The following is a 25,881-nucleotide window of genomic DNA, read 5'->3' as shown; positions in this document are numbered from 1 at the left end:
AATGGGGCAAATCTCAAAGTGCTTACTCGGTTTTTACAGCGTTAGGACTAAAGCAAATTTCTATTGACTCAAGTAGCAGCTTATTCGAGACAAGACTCGAGAAACAGAGTGAAAACACTGTTAGATGGCTCAAGAGTAATTTGAAGTTTTATTCCCAGTACCTTTTCCTCTCTAGGATGAGGAAAATGGGATATTTGCATCCACAGAAAATCCTTGGAGATGTGTTCTTGCCAAAAAGCTTCTGCAAAAACCTTAGTTCTTCCTTCAGCGCCCTGTTTCCACCAGTGCTGTTGCTCACCCAACTAACACCTTCTTTTCACCCCTTCCTACTGCATGAACAAATATTCTTCGCATTCCTTAACAGATTTTAGGGTAGGAGCAGAAAGGCTGAGAAATTCCTTGTAAGGCAGTTTTGTAGCTGCGACTGGTGCTCTTGTTTTTGATTTTTGTGTCAGGTTAGCCAACTGCACTCTCCCTCCTTTACCCTTCCTGCCTCTGAGTTCTATGGTGCTGCATGACACCACGAGGGTTCTGTTTAGTTCCCCTCCTTTCCTTCCCCTCTGCAATCAGGTTAGATTTTCTGTCTGCTAGTGATTGGGATTTTGGACTTTTTGACTCTGTCTTTTTTAAAGCTTATCAGTAAAAAGCACTAACATTGCCCAACTAAATCCATTGGCACTAAAACTACTTCTAAACTGCCTGGCAAGGCCATGGTGGAGTAGGGACACAAAGGCACCTCTGGATCCTGCAAAGCTGTGATCTGGCTCCCACATTTTAGGTACAGTCCCTAAGTCCTCCAGCACAGTGTTTCTGCCTCATGATTTGTGAGAAGGCATGTAACTGGCTATATCAAATTCTGTACCTTTGATACTACATTGGCAAAGGTGCTGGTAGCAGTTCAATTACTGAATCCCTTGTTCAGTATGTTTGCTCAAAGGACAACAATGTCTTTCTTCATCTTACGGGTTTATTTTACAGCTCTGAACAAGGTTGCAAGGTTTGGAACTGCTGAAATGGAATCTGTCCTAAATAATCACAAAATGTGCCCTCTGCGATTTAATAATCTTATAGAATAGGAGTATTTGTGTACACCCACTGAAATAAAATGGGAGCACAATCATCCTCTGGTATCATTACAGGGCTGATGGAAGTCATTCTTGAATTTGAAGGATATTTTATGCAGATAACTCTACTAAGTACATAAGGAATTTAGGCACATAATATCAACAGTTTTCCGAGACGAGAGTTCATTCTGAAGTGAAGCAGCTCATTTATCTCTCTCAGTAGTGCTCTTTGCACTATCCACTTTAATTTTCCAACAGAAAGGTGAATAATAGAATTATTCAGATAATCCTCCACAACCCCTCCCCCGGTCTCAAAATCAATACAAACTTTGATTTGCCTGGAATTCTCTCCCAAATGTACAATGAAGATGTAATTCAAATACTCACAGGTACGCACGCTTCATACAATATGCAGCATTAGTGCCTCACGTTGCCTTTGATTTGGCATTCTTTTAGCAACGTGGGAGCTGCCTGGATGCTCTTTCCAATGCAGACTAGGCAACGGGAGCTCCTATGCTACCCACCTTCATTTACGAGCTCATACTAAGAAAAGACAATCGTTATTCTTTGTCTGGTTTCTAATTTATTCTGTAGCTGAAAACCTCATTCCAGCACAAAATGCTCCATCCAGTACGGATGCAAAGAACTACTTACAGGTTAAGTAAGAAGGAAGTGTTTTAATCTGTGGATTGCTTAGCGTTTATACATTTGTGCTCCGACACATAATTGCTTTCTTTGATTAAAAAAAACCAAAGCAAAGGAGAAAATGGGCTGCACTATGGCACTGTTGGGTTTATTAAAAAACAGGACCAGGCGAGGCAGTAAATTTCTCTGTCCCCCAACTTCCAGGATCCTGTATCATGATACAGAGCTATTCTCCTGGCTCACACTGTCAGCAAGACCAGATGGGTCTGATTAGTTCCAACCCAGAAATACAAATGGTTGACAGTCTGTACGAGACAACAGGGAACAGAGAATTCAGTGAAGTGAAATGCTAGAAACCTCCAACTGCACACAGATATTCGCTGCTCCTCAGGCTACAATAAAGGAAACGCCAGGAAACGAGTAAGTTTGGCCCACATTCAACAAGCATGCTGAGCTAAAAGTAGATGGCAATCCACTTACTGCATGATTTCCTTTGTCTAATACATCAGTTACTTAAATATAGTTTAAAAGCTAAATCCTGATGCTATGCAGACTGGAGCGATGGGAGGAGTCCCCTGATCAATGATATGGGTGTAATTACACCCTCTGCTGTAGGTGGAGTTGAAAGTCCTTGAGGAATAAGGCAATTTTTTCGTTTATTTATTTTAGTGATGAACAAAATCTGTAGAAACGTTTGCCTCGCGTTTACAGAATCACACAGGAATTAGAGAGGCAAAAGATTAAGTCTACTAAAACTGGTATTATGAGTGTAGCACCCTTCAAATTGCTGCAATTCTGTAGAGAGCTGCTGAATTCCTTCCCTAGGATGGGCAGAATTATGTAAAGTAAATGATAAACTCTTTATAATTGTGGAATACTTGTTTTGTTTCATAAGCTTAAATTATTTCTAGAGTGTTGCATAGGAAGGAGGGCCCATCTGCCTCTGAATACAGCCACATGAATATTAGGAGACTGCAGTAGGATGGATACTTGCTTAGGATTCAGTGTATCAGAGTAGGTCTCAATTCCCCACTCTTCCAATCAGTCACTTCCTCCCTGTGCCATCTATATTCCTAGAGATGTACTGAAGATCAGTGCCTGCATTGGAGATCACGTAAATACCTTAGGGAGGGAAATATAAAAATCTGTTTCAAAAAGAAGAAAAAAAAAGCTGCCTCAAGGACAGCCTGGGTAAGCTCTGTCTAGTTGATTTAGAAAACACTTTAAAGACTCTGATAAGCTCATTAGTACCAATGACTAGATATATGCATTCAAATCCCTATAAATACAGGAGGGCAACATCATGGATAAATATCTTCCTTTATCTTTTTAATAAAGATTTCCTAAGGACCACAGATTGCAGGATGTCTGGTTTCCTTCTGCAGTCCCTCGGTTCCCACACAAATGGACCAATTGCTGTTGCATTTATTCTTTCCTGATAGAAATGGAAATCCAGTTAGAGAAATGAGAGGGTGACACTGTCAAAAATCCCCATCTTTTGCTAAGAATCTCAGTGTGATTTTCTACAACGAGGTTGTAGAAAATACAAACTAGGAGATGGGCACAGAGCAGCTCGAGCTGAGAAGCAGCTGCAAAGAGCTCAAGAGCCACCACTCCAGCCATGAGACGTCCTTTCACAGGGGCACAAACACCACGTCACACTGTGCTGCACATTTGTAAATGTAATTCCCACTCAATCATTAATTCCAGTAAGATTCATCCTCTCCACCTGAAAAAGTTTACATTGGCAAGTTTGTCAGCTACAGAAACACAAAGAACCCCTGGAGATGTGGTTCCTCCTCAGCCAATACTCCCAGAGACCCAGACTAACTACCAGCTGAGCTGGCAACAGCCTGGGGGCAGAGAAAGGCTCACAAATATCCCTGTGGCAAGCAGAGTCACAGCTGCTTATTGCTTTCATTTTCCCCAGAAATTTTAATCTACACACATGGTTTTAACAGTATTTTAATAACCTATGGCAAATCATGAAACCTGGTATTTCTGCCATGACCAGCCCTAGAAATGATGTCAACTCAGGAGACGTGGGTGTTACACAAACCCTACCCAATTCAATGACAGTATCTCTGCCATCTTCAGGAATGCAGAATCCAGCCCGTGACTGTAAGTCTTGTGAAATTCTGTTAGCTTTTTGAAGGTCTACAACCTCAGGAAAGATTTGACATCATTTCATTGCTCATTAAAAGCAAAGAAGTTTTTAGTATTCCTCACTGTCAAGAAAACTTAAAAAAAGTCATCTCTGAAAGCTCTGAAACTAAGATACAAACATAAACAACGTTAAATGTGTCAGGTCCCTTCACATCACTCTCGGGTTTGGGGGTCTGATGCCTGTTTTCCATTGGCAACACTATGACATGTTGTTATCTCCCATGCAAAAACTGCCTTAAAGTAATAACTACAATATTTACCTGCTTCACAGAGGTGTTGTGAGAATGACTGCAAATGTTTCCACAGTGTTTTGAATATGTAAAGGACATGTTTTAAATATTAATCTTATTTGCATATGACAATGCAAACAAGCTGTACCCTGGACCTCAATCAAAACAAGGTGAACAAAAACCCAAACCTGTAACTGAAGGGAGCCCCACTGACAACAGTAACATTAATCTACACCCAGTGCTGCATCCTGCTTCAGGTGGTCACCTGAGTTCTTCAGGAGTAGATATGACTGTCTGCATATTCTGCCTAATTATTTAAATAAACACATAAGTGTTTTCTGAAAGTGCAGGGAATTTGCCACTCCAGCAATCCCAAACACCATCCCCGAATAGTTGTGCTCACGCACAAACGTAGCAGAACTCTGCCATTTATTACTGAAAAGACAACAATGATTTGAAGATCAAGAGCTTGTATCTAGCACATCAATCACGGGAAAATATCGTAGAAAATCTTTTAAAATGCAGAAATGGTTCTTCTGGGTGACATTCTTCCTTCTTTAAATCATTAGGAATGATTTAAAATGGGCTGCAGTTTATTGGCTGCCACTATTGCTATTCCATTGAGTGGTATCAGAGGCTGTTTAACCCTGTCACCCTGGAGGAGGATGAGTTAAGTTCTGTTCTCAGAACAAATAAAAGGAAAACATAAGAGGTCAGAAGACATTCACATGCAAACAAAAGGACTTACTCCTGCTTTGGATGTGTGCTTTCTGGGGAACCACCTGTAGGTACCTAAAACTAAAAGATTTTCCAAATCCTGGTATATGAATATATGTGTACACCAAAGGAAGAATCCTTGAGAGAGCTGGTTTATATTTAAATCAGATTTTTTTAACCTTTTTTATTTTTTATTAGATACATGGATAAAGGTCAGAGATGAACTAGAACTGTGGCTGCAAACTTTACACCTGGGTTGCCCTACATTTATGGGTGGCTTTTATATAGAGCCCTGGTTTGGGTCTTGTTTTGAATTATTCAAGACAGAAGCACTGTACAAATCTGAGTCTAATAAAGCCGGAGGGATCTCTCTGCCATAACATCATTACTAACAGCACAAGAGATGGGGGGTTTGACTAGAATACAGAGATGGAAAAATGCCTGGAAGAAAACAGTAATTATTATAAAAGGTCCTAAAATGAGCTGCAGGAGTGCTCGTGGTGAGCGGCTGTAGCTGCACAAAATGAAATGTGCTGCCATAATCTGCAGCCCCTCCAAGCACAGGATCCACTTCAAAGGAGCTGGGCAGAGGCCCAGTGGTGCTGAGCTGCCTGGTCCAGCCTGCAAAGCTTGGGAAGGCAAATTATCCCCCCAAACAGTTCTGATTCATCTGATCACGTCAGCAAGTTCTCATTTGTGTTTTACCACTCCTCCTTCCCAAAGCCAAGGAGAGAAGTCACAGCCCCATGTTCTCACTCCTGCTGGTCTCTGCTCATGGGAAGGGAACAGAGGAAAATAAAAGCAGCTACATTTCACCCTGAACTTGCAAAATCCTCCAGGCTACCAGACAGACAACCAGTTTGGCACCTGCCTTTGCAGGTCCCATAATGCTTAAACTTATTCATCCAACACAGCTCCTCCTGGCTGCTGAGATTCCCCGAGCACACTCAGGCCCTCCTTCTGCCCCAGGTAGATCTTCAAACACCCTTTCCTGCAGCTGCCACAACGCAGGCTGTGGATGCTACCTCCAGGCTGCACACGGATTTCTACACACTAAACCCAAAGGTGCCAAGCAAGAGAAAAACAGAAAGGAGAAAAGAAACACTTGTTCCAAGAAACTACTTATAAAATGCCCGTGGAACTGTGTGCTGGAAAGAAAAAACTGCCACTTGTACCTATCACCTGAAGCTTCATCCTGCAGGAGGAGAACAGGAAAAGACAAGAGATGGCACAAGTAGAATGTTCAGGAAGAAGCAAAACTGCTGGGCTAAACCTGCCATGTCACCTGGGCTCTCTCCCAACAACAGCCAAAAAGTCACCTTTGGAGAGTTTCTATCAGGACCAATCCAAATATTGCACCCACATGTCCAGAAATATCCCATGTATAGAAGAGGTTTATCTTTAACCCTGGTGCTACCCATGAGCTGCCTTTGGTTGTGACACAAATTCAAATTCCCCCCTACGGGAAAGCAGGGAAGACAGGTTTTGTGTTTGACCTCAACACAGTCACCCACAATCCAATACTTCTATTTTACAAACCTAAGTGCACTTCAACTGCAAAGGAGAAAGATGGAATAATTAAACTTAATTCAGGAATCCAGAATGAGGAACAGAGGGATAAATCTTAATAGGAACATGGGATTAATATCTTAGCATAAATAATAGTCTCAGGAATCGCATTTTGATGATTCAACAGTTCTGCTATAAATAATTCACATCAATAAAAGAGAGATAACATCAAATTCAGTTGGAACATTGGTTAATCTGAGCATAAAGTGAAGGACTTCACTCAAACTAAAGGACAGCTATAAGTAACTGCTCTCATGTATGGGAATCAGCACTGAGTATTTTCTGCACATTCACATGCGTTACAAATTGCTTTCCAAGGTTACAAAAGAGCAGATAAGGGGTGAAGAAGGATAAAAAAATCTGGCAGTGGACGGAGCTTAAATGCCTACACTGTGCAGCAGAAAATCAGCAAAGAACAAACAAGTCTGCTGGGTGAACCTTTGTGTGCAGCCTAAGAAATATTTAATCATTTCTAATTTAAAAAAATATCTATGTTTGCTTGTAAAGTGTAGTAATGACAAGAAGGGTATCATAAACCTGAGCCCACATATCAGGACTTTCTGGTTGCCCACTCCAACCTGTCTTCATGGTTTCCACCTTAACAGTACAAACAGAGAATAGGCCACCTACACTAAGAAAAAGCCCTTGCTCTGAAAAGCATAAAAATACATATTAAATAACTCATGGAGCAAGGAAATATAAGGGTGGGGTGGTGAGGCACAAAGGGATAAATGACTTGTCCAGTCCCACAGAGGAGGTTGGGGTAGGGCTTGGGATCACACCCAGGTTTCCCAGGTCCCCAGGAATAACACTGACTGTCACAGACTCACCTTCTCCCTGTCCCTGGTTTTGAATGTGATCAACAACGGGGTCGACATTAATAATGTATCTGAAAGGCTTATTATTTTTCAATGGCGCTCTTCACCCCAGGGAGGTTTCCAAAGCACTTTAACAATTATTTATATATGGAAGTCAGTTTTCCCAAAGAAATGCAGCCATCCCTGTGATACAAAGTGGCAGCTGTGCCGCAGTGCAAAGCAAGAGCAAAACTAGCTGAGGCCAGAAACTAAGGGAAGAGACTGCACTGAGCAGGAACTGCGGGAATTATTTAGGTAACAGACTGCAAGATTTAATTACACAAGTTGGAATCTGGCCAGCAGTCATGAACAAATGTTTTCAGTGGTGTGTTTAAATATTTTAATTTGCTTTTTTCATAAATGTTACTGTAAAAATAATAAAAACATGGAAAAGGATACTTGTTAGACAGAGGATTCCCGGCAAATGACAAAAGTTGGTATTTTTATCGCCAAAAACTCTGTAAAATATATAAAAAGTTCAACTCCTATTGAGATTTCCTTGAAAGAGACATAGATGCTCTACTGCAAAACACAGAACTTCATTATCAGAAAAACAGGCACCACCATCACTGTCTGCAACGATTAGCAAAGATTTCATTTTTCTTTCTTTAACCATAATAAAACCCTCCAAGTTACCTTGACTTCAGTAGATCATGGCTCAGACCTATGTCCTCAGTTCATTCAGTAACTTCACTTACAAATCTTTTTTTGTCCTCCAAGTTCTTCCAATGCCTCTTTTTTAATGAGCTGCTATTCAGCATGTCAGAGTACACCCTCCCTGTCCTGACCCACCTGTGTCCCTTCCACATGTGCAAGCAGAGCCAAGGTCACCAAGACATTAGAGATCTTAATTAGCACCGCAGGGCCCTCTGAGCTGACCAGACTATGTTCTGCTGTTCATCACATCCCTGAAATTACCCTTCATCTCCCAGGCTTATGAAGATCTGAAAGACTGAATGTAGGAAGCTCCGTGACAGACCATGCATCAAAGGCACACCCCCACGAGAACCAACACCAGAACATCATCATGTACTACCTTGGAAATCCCTGCTCAAATTTAACTATTTCCTCTTTGACTAAAAGCTGTTGTTTCCTGGCAGCACTAGAATGGATTAGCTTGGGGAGAGAGAGAGTTTTAGCTTTCTGTGGATTGGTATTAGGGCAATTAGAGATTCTGCTGGAGATACCAGTAAGTCATATCTGCATGGAGAGCAGAAATAGGCTGTATTTGGTACACTATGTCTTAATGATAGACAAGGTTGCGATCAAACAATGTGCTAAGCATGCACAGAACACTTACTACTGAGTATTGGGGCAATACCATATAATTATGCACAAATAACATATGTCATGGGTGATTGATAACACTTCAGCCCACCTACAAAAGACATGTGTTTTTCAAAGTTGGGTCAAATCACATCCCATAAACGCCTTAAATAATTTGTTTGCTTTCAGTTTTTCATCTCACACTTTGCATCACCTTGACATGTGTCTGTCACTTCAGACTCAAAAGAACTTCTTTCAGAAAAGCCTTTTTGTGGTGAACTTCATTATACATCAATGGAATCATATCTGTTTAGTGTTTTGAACATCTTGGGGATAAGCTTGCAAAAATGCAGATGTGCCAGGATAAAAGTCAGGATATACTATTAACCAGGCATGCCATGGGATAACTTAGTTTTTCTTGGTACTGTGCTGTGTTATGGTATTTTTTATTTTCTTGAAAAAATGCAAGGACAAAACTTAAACTTACACACTACCTACTGAAAAAACCCCTCTATTTTGAAGGCATTTGGGTATTTTTTTACTTGTATTTTTTCAAAAAATCTTTTTCCACAATTTATTTTACTATGGTTCATTCAGTGGACTGTTCAGTGTTCAGGTTGTTAAAAACTTTGATTAACATAAAAAAAATTATTTTAGAAATCCGAAATAACAACCTACTTGTGTGAGAAGCAACATGAAACATTTTGTTGCTGGCTCCTCAGCAATAGTACATGTCACATTTTCCATGGGATGTGGTGCCCAACTAACACACACCTCCAATATCCCAAAGTTAGCGGTCCTTTCAAACAAATGCACTGTTCAAAGAACAAATGGAGAGAATTAATTTCCAAGATCCCAATTTTCAGGATCTGCCACAGCTGTCCTCCTGGTAGGTGCACAAGAAAGACCTCTCTGCCAGAGGCATTCCCAGGCATTTCCATCAGCTTGGTTCATGCTCCCATGTTTCAAGTAAGCTTTAAGTCAGAAGGACAAGCCTGCATTTAGGCGATGTCAGCTGCACACAGAAGGTTTGGTCAACAAGACTTCACAGAATCACAGAATATGCTGAGTTGGAAAGGACCCATCAGGATCATTCCCCTCCTACCTCCCCCTTTGAGAAAAAAAAACCTGGAAATGAGAAACAAAGGATGGTGGAACAACAGATGAGAGGAAAGCAGTAACACTAGAGGAGACATCCAGCAGCTGGCAGCACAGCTGTATTGGCATCCACCACCTCCTCTCTTCAGCACTTCTTGTTTTTGCTGCCTGTCCTACCTTCACCCATCCCAATTCTCTCCCAAAAGATCAAATAGATGATGTGGTGCATCTGATCCAACTCCCACTTGAATCAAAGGCATTAGTCCCTGGATGTCCTGCTTTCCTTGCTGCCACCTGGCAATCCCTGCACACTGAGCTGAGGCAAATCTCACCCCAGCCATGGATGCAGGTTCATGGCTAAGGCAGAACAGGAACCATGGCCAGGGTACCACACAACAGGGTCCCCATTCCAGCTCTGCTGTGTTCACAGCCCTCCTGCAAAAACACACTGCTGGGAGCACCTCCCATCTCCTTTAGAGTGGCTGTTTACTTCTGCTAATCCAAACCTGGACTATGAAATATTAAGATGATATTAGTGAGAATACAGAAAAGTCTCTGAAAATAGACCAGTCCTGTAGCCACAGCTTTCACTGCTGTTCATACATTAATCAATAGTTCATATTTAATTAATTAGCACCAAGTTCACTTGGTGATGAAAGTAGAATTTCCATGAATAGGAAAATAAATTAATGTGAAAATCCAGCTACCAGACTGTTCTGAAGACTCTCTCCCACTGACTTACATGTGATAATGGATGTCCCTTCTTTATATTATTAGGCTTTTTGAGCTTTTTCTAATTTTATTTTTTCATACAGAAAGAAAAGAGCTTTCCCCACCCTACCCCCCCAGCTGGGCAAGAAATATCTTAAGCTCTTACTGCAGAAAATCCACCTGCTTAATTTAGTTAGATGGTATCAGCAATCTATGCATCACCAGGCTGCAGATCAGCACTGACTTAGGAGCACCCTTAGGATGTGTTCATCGTAACTTCTCCAGACAGCACTTGAGTCTAAAAGTACAGAACATTTACCAATTAGAAAGCCAACCCAAAGCATCTATTTCCAACCAGAAATTTAATAAACTGCTTATATACTATAAACACCTCTACTGCTGCCGAGCAAAGTATGTTTAATATTCAGGATCTATCTGCAATGTTATCATGTTCTCTTCATTAGAGCATCAGTTTTGTTAATTAGCATTTGCTCATGTGAGGAGCCCCCTTGACTTTAATTGATCCATTTTCATGAATACGTAGAACATAATTTTATAGTTAAAGAATTCAGTTCCCAGTGAATGCAACCAGCCGCCGTTCTCAAAGTTTAATTCTTAGTGTAAGGAAATAAAAATGAGTACAACACTTTCCATCAGATAGATGAGACGTGTGTAAGGAAGCAAAAGGACAAGAATGAGTCCAAGACAAGACACCTGGCTAACAAATCCACTTTCCTTGCTCCCTCACCACAGTAAAAAAAGTGATGCTAAGAAACACAAAATACTTGATTAGAGGTAAGGTTGTACCTGTTATAATGGCAACTCCTTCACTAGCACTGCTCGTGTTTTCTGAAAGGCCAGGAAGCATCTGCCCATCAAATGTTTGGAGTTAAGAGACCATGAGATGATCTGCTGAGAACTGAGGTTTTAGAAGAAAGAGAAACAGCACAAGCCCCATCTGTTTCCCAAGGATTTTTCTCAAGCTCTCACTTCTCATATCTGCTCTGTGCTTATAACTGAACCTTCTTGTTTATACTCCTTATATTCCTCAAACTAAAGGCTTCAAGATGGATTAAGGAGTTTTTTAAATGATCGCTAACAGTAGGATAGTTCAATAAAAGACTGTGGTAGCTGAAATTTGGAAGCTTTCTTAAGGATGGTAATTAAAGATGGAAGCCAGTGTTCTTCTTTCAGAACTCCTTATCACATTTCAAAAATATCAGATTACTGATGTAAACAGAGATATGAGTTTGGGTCACAGTAAACTCCTCCAGGCTGACAGAGTGGGTGGGGGCACAAGATTAACCCCATCTGTAAAAAAAAGTTGTTCGCATTCCACCAGGGGTTCTATGCCTTTAATTTTACCCTTAATCCAGACTGTGAGGGGACAGAGCATAAGTCCACCACTAACTCTTTAAATTTATAAAGTTAAAAGAAGTCTCTTTAAATAATTCAGAGAGATTTAATATCTTTCAGGAAGCAGGCCAATTTAGTGAGCTAATTGCTGTGTATAATTTTTTAGAGGCTACCTTTGAAAAGGTGGCTGCAATCACCAGGTGCCTTTAGAGTTTTCTCACGTGACTGGTTAGAGACAAACATCTAATGGGCTGCAAAACCACAAAAGAGGAGTGTTGGTCTTTCAGATGAACTGCTTACTTTGTGACTTTGACATTTCCCAATTTTCATATATAAGGTAAAATTCTTTTACCAAGGTTTATCAAATATCTAAAGGGACAGAACTGAAGCTATCTGAAATTGAAAAATAAAAGCCTCTCCAGTCAGCATCTGCACCTAATCTGGATAACTCCATAAAATATCACCCATTTTTTCCAGAAAGGCATTTGTTTCCCAAGAGACTGACATTAGCTGTGGTGAGACAGCTGACCCAACAGCTGAAACAGCACAAAGATTATGGTCAGCAGGTGAAACCTTTTCCAAACACATCAGGATTTTTATGCTTTAAAACTATTTCAAATCCCTATGAAGAGAAGAAAAGGAGAAAGCAGTCTAACATCTCTTTGAAGATTCACTACAAAGTTATTTCCTTTAGTTTGGTAAAGAGGTAACTAGCAGGCCAAACCAGGAAAGCAGTTCCTTTCATGTGACACAGATGGATGACCTACCAATTCTGTTTCAGACCACATTATGCTTTGATATATTAACTGTAACATAATATTTATCAGCTAGTGCTACAAATAGCTTTGAAGATGAAAAGCCCCACAAACCAGGTTTGGGTGGTTTTGAACACAATTTAAAAGATGTGTTTGGAAAACATTATTTTCTCAAATGAAATCTATTAAAAAAGCCTGGCAGGGTGGCATTACAGGGGCTTTGGGGGTGGAGGTGGAGGGATGAGGGGAATGAGGCAGAGTTAGCAAATAACAATTGGCAAGAACTGCTCCTCAACCACAGCAAGCTGCAATGATCTGCTGTCAAGTTCACAGTAATTAGCAGATATAACCTGATGCACGTGCTCCACCACCTCTTTAGCTGGCAAAGTCCCAGTGACCACCTTATGGAGAAAAGCTCTTTAGGATGGGCACTGCTCCATCACACAGAAGGCACAGCATCCCTCTGACACCCAGGTATTTTGCAGGTTCTCAACCTGCAGCACAGGTAAGTTGGAAAACAGAGTATACTTGGATTTGCTCAGACATCTCAGCAGCTGCTTCATGTTTATGTTTAAATTAATTATTAAATTTATCATATGTTATTAAATAATATGCTGTTCCTTGCCCTTCAAGGCTCGAACACTTCAATTACCACATTCTTTTTCTTTTGCCATAGTACACTGGTAAGGCAGAAAGTATTCACTAAGAGAGAGGGAAAAACAGCAGAACACAGGAAATTATCTATATAGCCAATAAAGGGAATCAATTAATTCATTGAGACGTAAGATGCTAAATTACCACGTGAGTTGATGTAGCCAGAGGTTGTTATCAACAGCCTGGGGAGTCATTGCCTTTGCTGCTGCTAGAGTGGATGCCACAGGATGCACACTATATAATTTAGACACTTTACAGTCTGGATCATAAATATATTGATTACATCAGCAAGGGGTCAAGTAGACAGATAATAAACCATTGCTGATCTACCATATTTAGTTCATTGCTTTTGATGAACTCCATGAACAGTTTCCAAACCTCACAGACCCAAGTATTTTTACTTGGGCATGTGCTGCCCATATATTATTTTTTTTGGACAGCAAGATTCATTCTTGCTGGTTTCTTCTTTATTCTTTTTTCTGTTCATTATCAGTGGAGCCAGACTTCATGGTGTCACTGATGGGGAGGGGGAAGGAGGGGGGAGTGCAGCTATTGCAATCAACTTTACGCTGATGGTGATTTCCTTATCATAAAGGCTGAGAAACTGCTTTGGTAGGTAGTAAAGTGGATGACCAAAGACAGCGTGAAATTTGGATTACAACTGAATATACAAAAGGAAGTGGCAGCTGCAGCAGGGGAGGCAGAATTTCAGTTAGCTGAAGAACAGAAGAGGGAAAAGTTGAGTTTGCAAAAGTGGTTCTCCCACTGGGATACTAAAGACAGATCTCGTGGCAACGTGAAGACCTCCAGGAATATTCAGTCCTTACAGAACTGAGCCCTGCATTGCTGTTTTCTTCCCAATCTCAGGACGGGTGTAACATTTCAATGAAAGGATGATCACATGTTCTCTATCTGTATCTCTTCCCAAGCGTGAAAGTCATTCAGAAAAAGGAAAGCTCATCTGCAGGCCTCCAATAATAACAGTTCCCTGAATCCACACTATCTTCCCTGGATGCTCTCTCCAACACCTGATATCCTCCTAGAGAAACAGCTTCTCTCCACCTATGATTCTTCTCCTGTTGTGGTGGGTTGTGTTGAGCTGAGGCATCCAAGGATTAATGAAGTAAATAACTAAACAAAGTCCTACCTTTTTACATTCCTGCTACTAAATACACACGTGTCACTGCACAGCGTTGTCACAGCAGAAACATCAACCCACCAAGTTGCTTTTAACCACCCAGCAGGAGTAAAAGTCTGGTCAGGGCTACCTGGAGCTCAGCTTAGGCTGGGCTCTCCCATGAGTTCAAACGTATGTACGTCTACTATTGTAAGAAATAAGTTAGTAAATTTCTGCCTTTAATTATTTTTAAACAAAATTAGGAGAAGGATACTCTAGATTTTCCTCCTTTCCAGTGGAAGATTTGATTCTGATGGAAAGACAAAGAAAGAAAAATGGGAAGAAAAGGCAGGAAAAGGAGTAAAAATTAGTCTGCTTATATGTTTCCAGACCATTTTCTGGGGAAATGACCTAATGCCCACATCTCATTGTCTCGGCATGATTATGTAGCATATTTCAGCCCACTCTGGTTCACTGTGAATTCCATTCTTCTAGCCCTGTGAACACCATCTCTCTTCCTACAGCCTTTCCTTTTCTAGAGTTTTACCAATAATGCTGTGAATCAAGCAAGAGGACAGTTTCTGTTTCTTTGGCAAAGTTTTCCATTCCACTCACATTCTATTTTAGCTTCCCCAGGAAGCATTTTATTAGTTGGAGAACTCATCGTTTGAAGTAGTGGATAATCAGTTTAAAAGGAAGGGATGCAGACAAATGCCAAACTATGCACAGAGAATTTGAAATATCCATTAGGCCAGGTAACTGAAAATGAAATGCTGAAACATCCTCTATATACTGGAGTCAAGCTACCAATAGAATGGCAAAAAAAGTAAGAAGAGTGGCAATTAATGCAATTCCTGCTGTATTTGAGACTAACATTAATCACTAGCAAGAAGAAACCATGGGTTTGTAAACACCCACTGCTTTCTCATAGAAAGGTAGTTAATATAGGAAATATACAGCACAGTGATTTGTTTCTGCTTTTCTCTTTCACCACCTTCCTCCATTTCCTTTTCAATTACAAGAAACAATTGCACAGAAAACATCTGCTTTTTGCTGCTAGGTAAGGGAGTTACAGCAGAATTTTATGACTGGTAATTGATATTAATTCAACAGTAGGTTTGATTCCCCCCCCCCCAAATAATATTTTAATGGGCAGAAAACATTACTGATAAAAACAATTTATCAGTCATTTAATAGGATGGCAAGCTATAGCTTGCCACGTAACAGAAGGTATGAGAAAAAAAATCTTAACTGTTCCAAGTAACTCATAAAAGCCAAACTACAGAGCTACTCACAAAATATATGGTCATGTGAGAGTCCTGTATGATAGGGAGCTTCTTGCTCCTTGCAAAATGCCCCAGTGATGTTGGAAATGGCTACAAGACCATCCATAGAGGTGCCAGAGGGAAATCTATGACAATACAGAGTGAGGGAGATGTTGCTTCAGCAGCTGAACAGGTAAAAAAGGCAAAAATGAGCACTTCCATTAAAAAATTCAGAGAAACTAAAGTTAACTTGATTGTGTTTGTGCATGTTGACAGGAGCAAGGAGAAATAAATCCAGAAATAAGTGTATGTGGTGGTGTGAAATCCAAAATTACACCTGTTCCAGGAACTGCTACAGGAGGTTCAGGAGGTTGTGGAATGCAGTGATCACAGACAAGCTCTCAGACACACTGCCATGTCCTACTCTGAACTGAATAGTTCAGCCACTGTCCTGAGAATGGACATTAAAAACAAACAACCCCCTCTGGATTCCTACCCTGAAAATATTAATGCATTTATTAGCTTCAGTATGAGTAACTTTTTCTCCAATTCCTGCAATAAAATTCTCTTTCTCATGCAGGGAATTCTTTTACTTTCTCCTTCACGGTTTCCTCATTTTTTGAATATTTTCCTTTATCACTGCTCAAGAAAAACAATATGGGGAAACAGAAATGAAAGGAAATGCCTGTGAGAGAGTACAGAGGAGAGTTGTTATTGGACTCTCTTGTTTTGGTTTTGCTGGCATTATGAAAGATAAAATGTTTTTAAACAGAATCTCTCTCACAGTTACAAGATGTGAACAGTTAAAAGAGCTCACAGAGCAGGGCTGGGTTGTATCCACAGCTCTATCAGTGGGTACTGAATGACCTTGCACACACCTTTCTGCCTCAGTTTCTCCTAGTGTAAAATAACTGCAATGCTATTGACTTCCTGAAATGCCTCATTGCCTCAGAACATACTCATGAAAAATACCATTACAAGAGCTGAGCATAATTATCAGTTTCCGAGCTGTCTGCTGGAAGCTGGTGAGGTGAATCAGCTGACTCAGTAACGAAAAGCAAGTTTTCCTCCTCAAGGTGTTAGATGAAACCGTTATCTGAACGACTTAGGACTTGACCTTCAAAAGAATTCAGCTCCCTGGAGTTTCAATTTCTGGCCCGTTTTTAGACATTCAGAAACAACTACATTTCCAAGTGAGCTTCTCCCACCACAGATCCCAACATTTGCACAAAGGTTCTTCTACAACTCCCCCAACTCCACCTCACTGCTGGGAACAGGGACATGGCTTCTCCCGAGGATCCCTCCATCCCTCATGAGCACCATGGAGCAGATTTCTGCATCTGAACCTGTACATTTTCTCATGGAAAAAAGACAGCATGTGCCAAATTGCTCCACTTTTGCTCTAGAAAAAAAGCCTGACCACATGAAAAATGAGCATGGAGACTTCTGTCCTCCTCCTTTACCTGTTTTAATCCTACAGGCAACTCTAATCAGGGAAAGCTCTAACAACAAAAATTAATTATCACAAAAGACACAACAAAGACCTTAGGGCAGAAAAAAAGCTTTTTTTCTTTTTTTTTTTTTCTGGCCCACAGTGCCTGCAGGGTCTTATTTCAACAAGAAGGTGTTTTTACCCTGGAAGGGAAATGTAGTCTGAGGAAGGGAACAGCATTTATTCACTGTCTGGGTGTTCAGGACGTGTGCGTGCCCATGCGAGTGTGTAAATCCGATGCTGTCAGCAAAACTTGCTGTCTTCTGACAGACACCCCGTGCAGCCTTCAAAACTCCTACAGTCAATCCTCTCACCTGTCAGCCTGAAAGATAACCTGGACTGCTCTTCCCTTTTCTTTCCCCACAAAAACACCAGCAGAGGTACAGTTCTGTCATCTGGAAATATGAAGATTCTGGGATTCTCCAGCATAGTCTCTCTCCGAGGGGTTATTTCAAACATTTTTATCTTCCAGCTCACTTAAAACTCTAACAAATAAAACTAAATGATGGTGTTAATTTTGTCTGCAGCTCCATGGATTGCTGCAGTCTTCAGTCTTCCACTGCGGTCCAGCCTCCAGCGGCGCAGGCGGTGGAGCTGGAGCGGTGGGCCCTGCCTGGCTTTACGAGATGCCTCAGCTAATAATCTGGTCATTTATCTTCCTCTACTGTTCTCTACTGCTTTCCACGGGGGGTAACAAAAAATTTTCCCAAAGCTTTTTTTTTTCTTTGCTGCACACGTGCGTCTATATAATTATCAAAGCATCACTTAACGTTCACTAAGACAGATCGCGTCACTGAACGATTCATTTTCAACACCCCAGCCTGGTATGACTGGGCCTTTTGGCATAATTGAATCCAGACTACTGCTGTCAAAACAGAGAATTTATGAATAATAAATTGATTGTAGCCAGCAAAGCTAAGTCTGAGAGATAGCAGGTTATGCCAAGGAATAAGAAGAAATTTAAAAATGCAATAAAGATTAATTTAGAATCAAACCTTCAATGCTTCCACAGTGGACAATAAAAGCAAATAAAACTGTCATTCTTATATGACATAATCTATAGTGCCACAAAGTGCACGAGCTCACAGAGAGAAATAAGGGAAGCAAAAACATGCATACCTAAAATGTTAGTGCAAATATAAGAATTCAACACAGTGGTTGCTGTCATAGCCCTGATGGTTTCCAGGTTAGGTTATCATGGTTTATAGAAGAGGTGATGTGTTTTATTAGGTCAACTGATATGCTGAACAGCAGCAGGCAAGTGTTTTGGCATGGCATGTGTTTGTGAGATCTCTGAACTCGGAACAATCACAGTTCAAGGCTTCTGTGTCACCAAAAGGTGAAAACAGAGATACAAGGGAACTCCACCCACCAAAGAAACAGCTGGAATTAATGGCCACGACTGAAGGCAGAAAATAAGCTGTAGGGTGCAACTGTCTTTACAGCAAAGGCACTTAGGAGATGGAACAAAGGGTCAGAAGGAGGAACACGTTCCATATCTCACTGCTTTGAAATCATGACGAGCTGCCTGTCTGGAAGGAGTGTTTTAACTGCACAGAAGTTATAGAAGCAAGGGAGTCATGGCATCAAATCCTATAGCCTGTGATCTGCAGAAGTCACTCGGTGCCCTCCCAGTCCCTCGGGGCCTTGGCCTGCGTTAACCTCTGCCTGTCCTGTCACCACCCAGGGCTGTGCAAACCCAGGCTCCACACTGCAGTTCATCTGCTAAAAGGAGCTAATTAAGGCAGCACAGCTGGTTCAAAGAGGGGACTCCAGCAATTTCTGCTGCATCTCCTGTTACTCCTGTTGTCTGGGAAATGGTCTTCTCTTTTGCTTTCTCCAGCTCCTGGCTCTGATCTGATAGACTGAACAATCCCACTAAGCCTCCGGACGTGGCTGTTTCTGGATTCCTCGTGAATTCATAACTGCTCTGATTTGATGAACTTCAGCCTTGTTTCAATCACTGTGCCTGAGAGTTTATAAGGGCAAACACCTCCAGCTTTCAACACTTGCTCTGCACGTGCTGGCCAAACTCCCGCAGGTCAGAGCACAGGAATGCCGTGCATGGACCAACAGCAGCAGATGGTCCTCCAGCTTAATGGTTCCCAGGGAGCCCATGGACTCGATGAAGTAATCATTAGCAACACATTATGTTGGTTTCATGACAAATTGTCCTCCAGGAACGTAAAGTTAACACAGGATCAAGACCTCTCCTCAGAAGTTGGCCATTAACAGCTGGTCAACTATTCTGCTTTTAAATAAAACGAATAATCGTAACTGAACTCAATTTATACAAGCCACATAGAAAATTTCATAGCTGCCTCTAAATCATCCTTCATTTAAAACAAGAAGTTCAAATAAGCTAAACAAGAAAAAGATGGCATGACCCAGAAACATCTTTTTTCACACAGTAAATTGAAAGTAACCACTTTCAACTCAGTGGATTTATGAAGATGGGTGCTGTAATAAGGAGGAAATACTGTTTGGATGACGTCTTCTCTGGCAACACTTTGACTACAACATTACTGACTTTTTAGCTGAGGCATGCCCTGATACCTAACATCCAGAATTCCAGCTCCTGTATTCCCAGCCTAGCACTGCAGTCACATCTGCAAAGTCACACTAAATCTAAAAAGCTCTACATTTAAGCTGTGAATTTGAAAAAAGCCCTCTACCATCTGCTAGTAAATGAAACCCTGGGTTTATTGGCAAGATTTTCAATAAGGAAATGGTTTTCAGGACAAGATTGATTCCAATGACAAGATACAGTAATTGGGGCAAACAAGAGTAAACTTCCAGAAACTACACTGCATTGACTACCTGCCTGAAAGCATCTGAGGATTTGGAGATATGCAGGTCAATCCAAAGGGCAAAAGTCAGAATTTCAGGATAATGAAAATACCAGAGGCTTTCTGCAAACCCTTGTTGACTTTGCTAAGAACACAAACTCTCAAAAAAGGAGACAGAGAAACCTATCTATACATTTGTATGGATGCCTCTATTTAGAAAAAAATTTCTCTGTGCCCTGACCTCTTATCGTTGCTGGTCTTATACTCTTTCTCAGTTGTATCGAGTGGCTCTGTCATTATTAATCAGACATGTTGATATGACATTAATAAGACAAGCTAAGTTCTCCCCCACAGCCTGACAGAATAGAGTAGCTGATAGGCTTATGTTCTTCCAGAATTGATGGATTTTCTTATTCCCAAGTCTTTTCCCCTGCCAACTGCTCTCCCTTCTCATCTAAGAGGTCTGAAGAGAAGCAGGAGAGCATGGATGGGGGATGGAGTTAAATATTCCACAAATTTATCTTTACCCACCTTGTCCTCTCTTCCCTTCCACCCACTGTCAAACATCAGGATGCGGCAGTGACAAGGGACTCTGGATCCCACAGAAGAGCTTTGTAACACTCTCCCCTTCAGCAGATTCTCTCTCTAACACACATATGTTTGACTTCACTGAAGAAGTTGCCAGGGAACCCAGCCCTGATGGAAAAGTAAATCTATTCAGAAGGAGGAATGACGCTTCCTTTCCAAGGGAGGACGAAAATAGTCATAAGTACACTTCCACCATCTTTTAGGAGTGGATATTAAAAGTGCTCTGCAAACAAACAGCCTGCAGCATCTCTTAGATGGTCAAGTACTGTTAATTTTCAAGGTCGAGTCTCATACTGTATCACAGGGATTAAAAAACTACAAATGGTCAAGAAACTCTCTCCCAGGCAGACAACTGTGATTTATTTTGTTCTTTCTTTTTCTGGTCCTGTCTTGGGGTGAACCTCAAATTTTGGGACAGAATGCAGTCATGCCCATCAACAAGCACTTATGGACAAAACAACCTTCTATTCAGCAGTTCAGCAGCTTGCACAGGTACCCGTGGATTTATAGTCTTCAACAACAAAAAGAGACACTTTCAAGGAAACATTTCAAGGAACTCCTATTCTTCTCAGAACTAGCAAAAAGCTGCAGATGAAAGGAGGTTTTTTTGATACTGTAATGTTCATCACATCTCAGCCCTTTATGCTTTGCAGCTCTGGATGTTACTGGTCATATTTTACCATCTTTCAGACTACAGTAAATCTAGGCTAAATCCACTGATTTAGCTGGAATTACTCGCGTTCTGAGCTCATCTCCTGGAGCATGAAAATGTTATTTGTGGGGAAATGAGTTACTGTATTTTTCTCTCCATTAACACTGATGTGTTTCACGTAGGAAATACTGGAGGTAGTCTCTGTGTGCACTACCAATGATGAGAGAAATCAGTAGAAGATCAGAACTTAATTGTTAAATGATCTTTCTGATTGTCAGAAAATTAATGACACACCGTGGGCCATGTAGTGCATGCCTTGGAAATCTCAGTGCAAGTTCCCAACTCATTTAAATAATTTCAGTTCATACATTTAATTTGCTTTTAATGCAGACATTTAATTTGCTTTTGTTTTGTTTTTTAAAGCAAACCACCACGTATTAAGAATCTTAATGCACGCACATGTACATACACAATTTCCAAGAAAGTGCTATTTTCAAGCAAATTATATGAAATGTAAAATTAACAAAATGCAAATAATATAAACAATCCAAATTAAATATTAAAACAATGCCGTATTTGAATGACTGGGTTTTATTTTCATAAGAAGCTAAACCATAAACCATTCTTACCAATGCAACACCCAGCTGTTTGGTGTTTAGCAGCGGAATAACATTATTCTAGTGCAGCTGCTGTTATTGTTTGCTGTATTTCTGCCAACTCGTGGAAGCCAGAGATGTTCGTCTCGCAGAGAGGGACAGCTCTGATGAAAGCTCCAGTTTGACAGATGCTCCCATCAACAACTTTGTTCCTCTGATTGACTACACGGTATTTTAGGCAAATTAACCTGTCCAAAAAAATTCTTTATTGCTATGCTTGTGGCACAGATGGAAATATGAACTTGACAATGCTGGGTACTAGCTTAGCAATTAACTGAGATGTTTCAATAGACTAATGAACTTTCATTCAAAGCATGCTCCCCGTCAGGAGAAGAGACAGGCTGTTGTTTGAGGAAGTGTTGTAGAATGTCAAATAGATCTTGACAGTGATGCTACTATGAAATCTGAAATATTAGAAAGGCAGAGAAAGGAAGTCATTTAACACCTTTATAATCTCGGGAGATCTGAGATGAATCTTTATTATCAAAGTCTGAAACTCTATCGCATTTTACAGTCCTTTTGCTGTAGTTCACACCCCGTATAATAACAGTTCTCAGTCACTACAGCTGTTCCACTTTGAATGGTCACCAGTTACAGAGAAGAAGAAAAAAAAATCAAACCATCATTCTTCTATTTTATGAAGATATTACCATCCAACTAAATAATTATCCAAGAAACTATTACAGGAAACTCACGCTATCTGAAATATTAAGGTAAAAAGAGAACTACGCATAATTAGTATATAGAGATAAATATTAAAAGGTTTGATTTGCTTGGGGAGAAATGAATGCAAGGGCAGTCTGAAGAAAACACAGAAAAATGACTTAAAAGCATGCATTTGATAAACTGAATTGACATTTCTGAGATCCAGCTTACACTGTGTATCTACAGTTCTTATTGGAGTAACTCTGGACAAATCATGTCCTCGTTGGCCCAATTCACACACGTTACCAGGACTGGGGACAAGCAGAGCAGGTCAGAGAGCAGCATTTTGCTGGATCAGAACTAAAAACCTGATTGTTCTCGCAGGAATACTTCTCAATCCCATTTATTCAACACAGACAATATATTCTCTAATTTTTGACAGTCGCATCATAATTCTTCTGTTGGGGAGGAGCTAAACCTGTCCTGTTATAGCTGGGTACCTAACCTTGAGTGAAAACCTGCACTGTGACAAAATATAATCCACTTTTCCTACATACCTTGTAAACAGCTTGACTCTCATCATAAAATATTAAAGCCTAATATTGCAGTTGGTTCCTTCTGAGTATCAAGACTTGGAGTAGCCCCAAGCATGTCAAACACGCATTGGAAACGCTACATTTTTTAAGCAAGGCAACGTGTTAACTGATATACTACAATATTTAGTCTAAAAAACCTCTGAACAGTTTTTAAAATTCTCTAAACTATTAACTATTTGATGACCTAACAGTGCTAAAATGACCATTAAAATTTAAAGTGGGCTTTTTAAAAAGTCGGCAGTAAATAAAATAATATGAAAATACTGCTCTGCTGCTATATTTAATCCTACAACAGGAAAATTGCTTCTCCTACTTAAACTAACTGCAATATTCCCACTGGTTTCAAAGCAATTCCACATATTAGCTTGTAACTTGGACAAGTGCCATACTACAGTGGTTCTTTGAGCTGACAAATTAACAAACCAGGTAAGACGAGCAAACAGCCCTGACCCTGTGTCTCCCTTCACCTTCCAGGTACACCGAGGGCAAGGCTGGATCTCCTGCTGCCATGCAGCTCCAGAGCAAAGCCTCAATACAAACCACTGGATAAAACATTTATCTTGATTCCTTTCTCAAACTGTTACATGCTGCTTACTTCTATTCCTCTTGAAATGATGCTCATAGCCATAGGTATCAAAATTAATTATGCAGACTATTAATGTACATGGCATACCTGTTTCTTACATTTAACCATCAGAGCGAGCTGTTTAGCTATGACAAATAGGAAGACATGTTATCAGTGCTCTACTTCTTATTAAGGATAGAATCACAAAAAACAGGCTATTTTTGTCAACCAGAATCTTATAGGAATGTTTTCTATCCACCACCTCAGAGGTTCCTGCCAATATTTCCTGTTTCACACAATTTCCCAATATCAATTTATGAACATTTCTTTATCTCTGGAGATATAATACAAAACCTGAGGCAGCCAGAGGGTGAACATCCATTTAAACATCTTTCAGCAGCTCTACATGATATTCACCAACACGTTCCTCACCTAAAACGCTTGCCCTGATTCCACAGGATCAAGTGATGAAACACCACAGTTCAGAGCTAAGGGGGACAATTCAAAGCAAGTGGGGTTTGGGAAAGAGACTGTGTGAGGAATTACTGCAGCCAGAAGGGTGAAGGTAGGTTGAATCCTTCAAGAGGAACAGCAGCCCTGTTAGCGGCAAGTTGATGATCCACTGGTAGCACTGTGAGGAGACAAAAATGGGGATCTCTTGGTTTAAAGGTGGCATTAGAGCAGAAAGCTCTGAGGACCTTTTGGACATGACACATCCTGCTGAGATCAGTACAGTATTTCTGTCTCAAAGTACCTGTTTTTTGTTCCCCAACACAGAGACTGGGCAGGGTGATATCAGCCTGGAGCTCCCCAGAACAGCTCTGTTTGCGAAGGCTTCATCGTCCAACAGGGAGAAATGGGCAGACAACCTATTGACTACACAAATCAATTCCTTTTGTTGTCCTGGCCCATGAAACTCTGGTAAATTTTGGCGCCAGTAAAATCATCCGAAATTCCCTTTTAACTTGAGGATGAGGTTTCCGGCTCTTTAAAGCAGCCTGCTCTGATAGCAGGCAGTGCAAAGGCACTGCTGAAAGAAACACTGCAGGGAAAGGCCAAGAAAAGTTCTGTTTGCAGGAAAGAGGAGTTAAAAGGCTTGCCTCAGGAACTGTAATCAAACAGCCAGATTAAAGGCAGTGCTGGATCTCCTGAAGTCCACAGGAATTCTCAGGAAGGCCCCGCTCATGCCCTGAGAAGACAATGAGTCAGTGGCTGCCCTCTCTGTTTGAAAAGCTTCCCTATTTCTCCCTCCACTTCATTCGTATCACACCAGAGATGAAAGACCTGGTGACTGTCACATGCCTGGTACCTCCTGCAGCACGGGGTGCGTCAGAGGGCAGAGAAGAGAGATCCATAAAACAGGAGGGGAATAAAGCTGGGGGGACTGGTGAGGGACTGCTGATGTAACAGCAACAGTGCAGCCCCATCTCCAGTAAGTCATGGGACTAACCCTGTGTGGGGAAGGATCTCTGGATGCATTTATGATGCTTTGCAGTGATGGAAAGAGGAGGATAAGGCAGCATTACTTGAACGAGGAACATATCTACAGATATACAGACATAAACATATATACATCAAAATATTTACAGCCCCACGCATTCGTAAATCACAGCGCTGCCTTCAGTCTGCAAAACATTGCTGGTGATTTCTACAACTAATTACCTGGTATTTTCCCCCTCATTCTCCTAGTTCTTTATTCACTATAAAAATGACAGTTGTAACTTCTATAAAATGTTGATTCAATTCAAGACACTTGGTAAATTTACCATCACCAGTTCCAAAGCGAGTTTAAGGAACGCCCTACCAACCTGTTCCTGGTTTATAAATAAACTGTACTTCCTGATGCAGAAATTAAATGTGTTGCTTGGGTAAGGTGGTGAACTGCAGCCAGAATTATATTTTATGGAAATCTGTGACAAACAGGCTAATAAGCATTATTTATTTTTCATCATGTTTTTGATACCTCACCAATCTCACCTTTGCAGTTGCTAATTCACAACATTTACCAAGTTCCATTTTTCTGTATGAACAATATACCCTGCAGAAGATGACTTTGAGCCTTCCTCTGCAGATAAATCTGATATACACTCCCTTATTTACTATTGATTGGTCAAAAGAAAATCAGCCCATTCTTACTTGAACCCTAAACAATCTTTCTCTTTCACTTTTCACATCAAAGCTTTTTACTTCCTTGAGACATCAAACTGACAACTACAGTCCCAGTTTGGTTGAAATGGTAAATACTGTTTCAGTGCTTGCTGCTGCCCAGTCATGGTAATTGTGGGTGTAAACACTTGTTCTTGTTTCAGAATCAGGAGTTGGAGGCTGCATCCCGCCCATCATATTTAATTATCACCATGAGCTCACCTCCTCCTCGTGCCTATTCCAGTGATGGATCATAGCTCATACTACACTGGTAAATTTTTCA

General features: G+C 40.8%; 1 protein-coding gene across 1 annotated transcript in view; it reads right to left on the bottom strand.

Annotated features, from left to right (window-relative positions):
* The window catches only part of CDH4 (cadherin 4), a 426,465-nt gene that overhangs the window by 226,495 nt on the left and 174,089 nt on the right, over window positions 1-25,881 (bottom strand). The window lies entirely within an intron of this gene.

This window comes from Corapipo altera, unplaced genomic scaffold (assembly GCF_003945725.1).
Source record: "Corapipo altera isolate COAL_440 unplaced genomic scaffold, ASM394572v1 64, whole genome shotgun sequence".
NCBI classification, from domain to species: domain Eukaryota; kingdom Metazoa; phylum Chordata; class Aves; order Passeriformes; family Pipridae; genus Corapipo; species Corapipo altera.
This window is presented reverse-complemented; position numbering and strand designations above follow the sequence as displayed.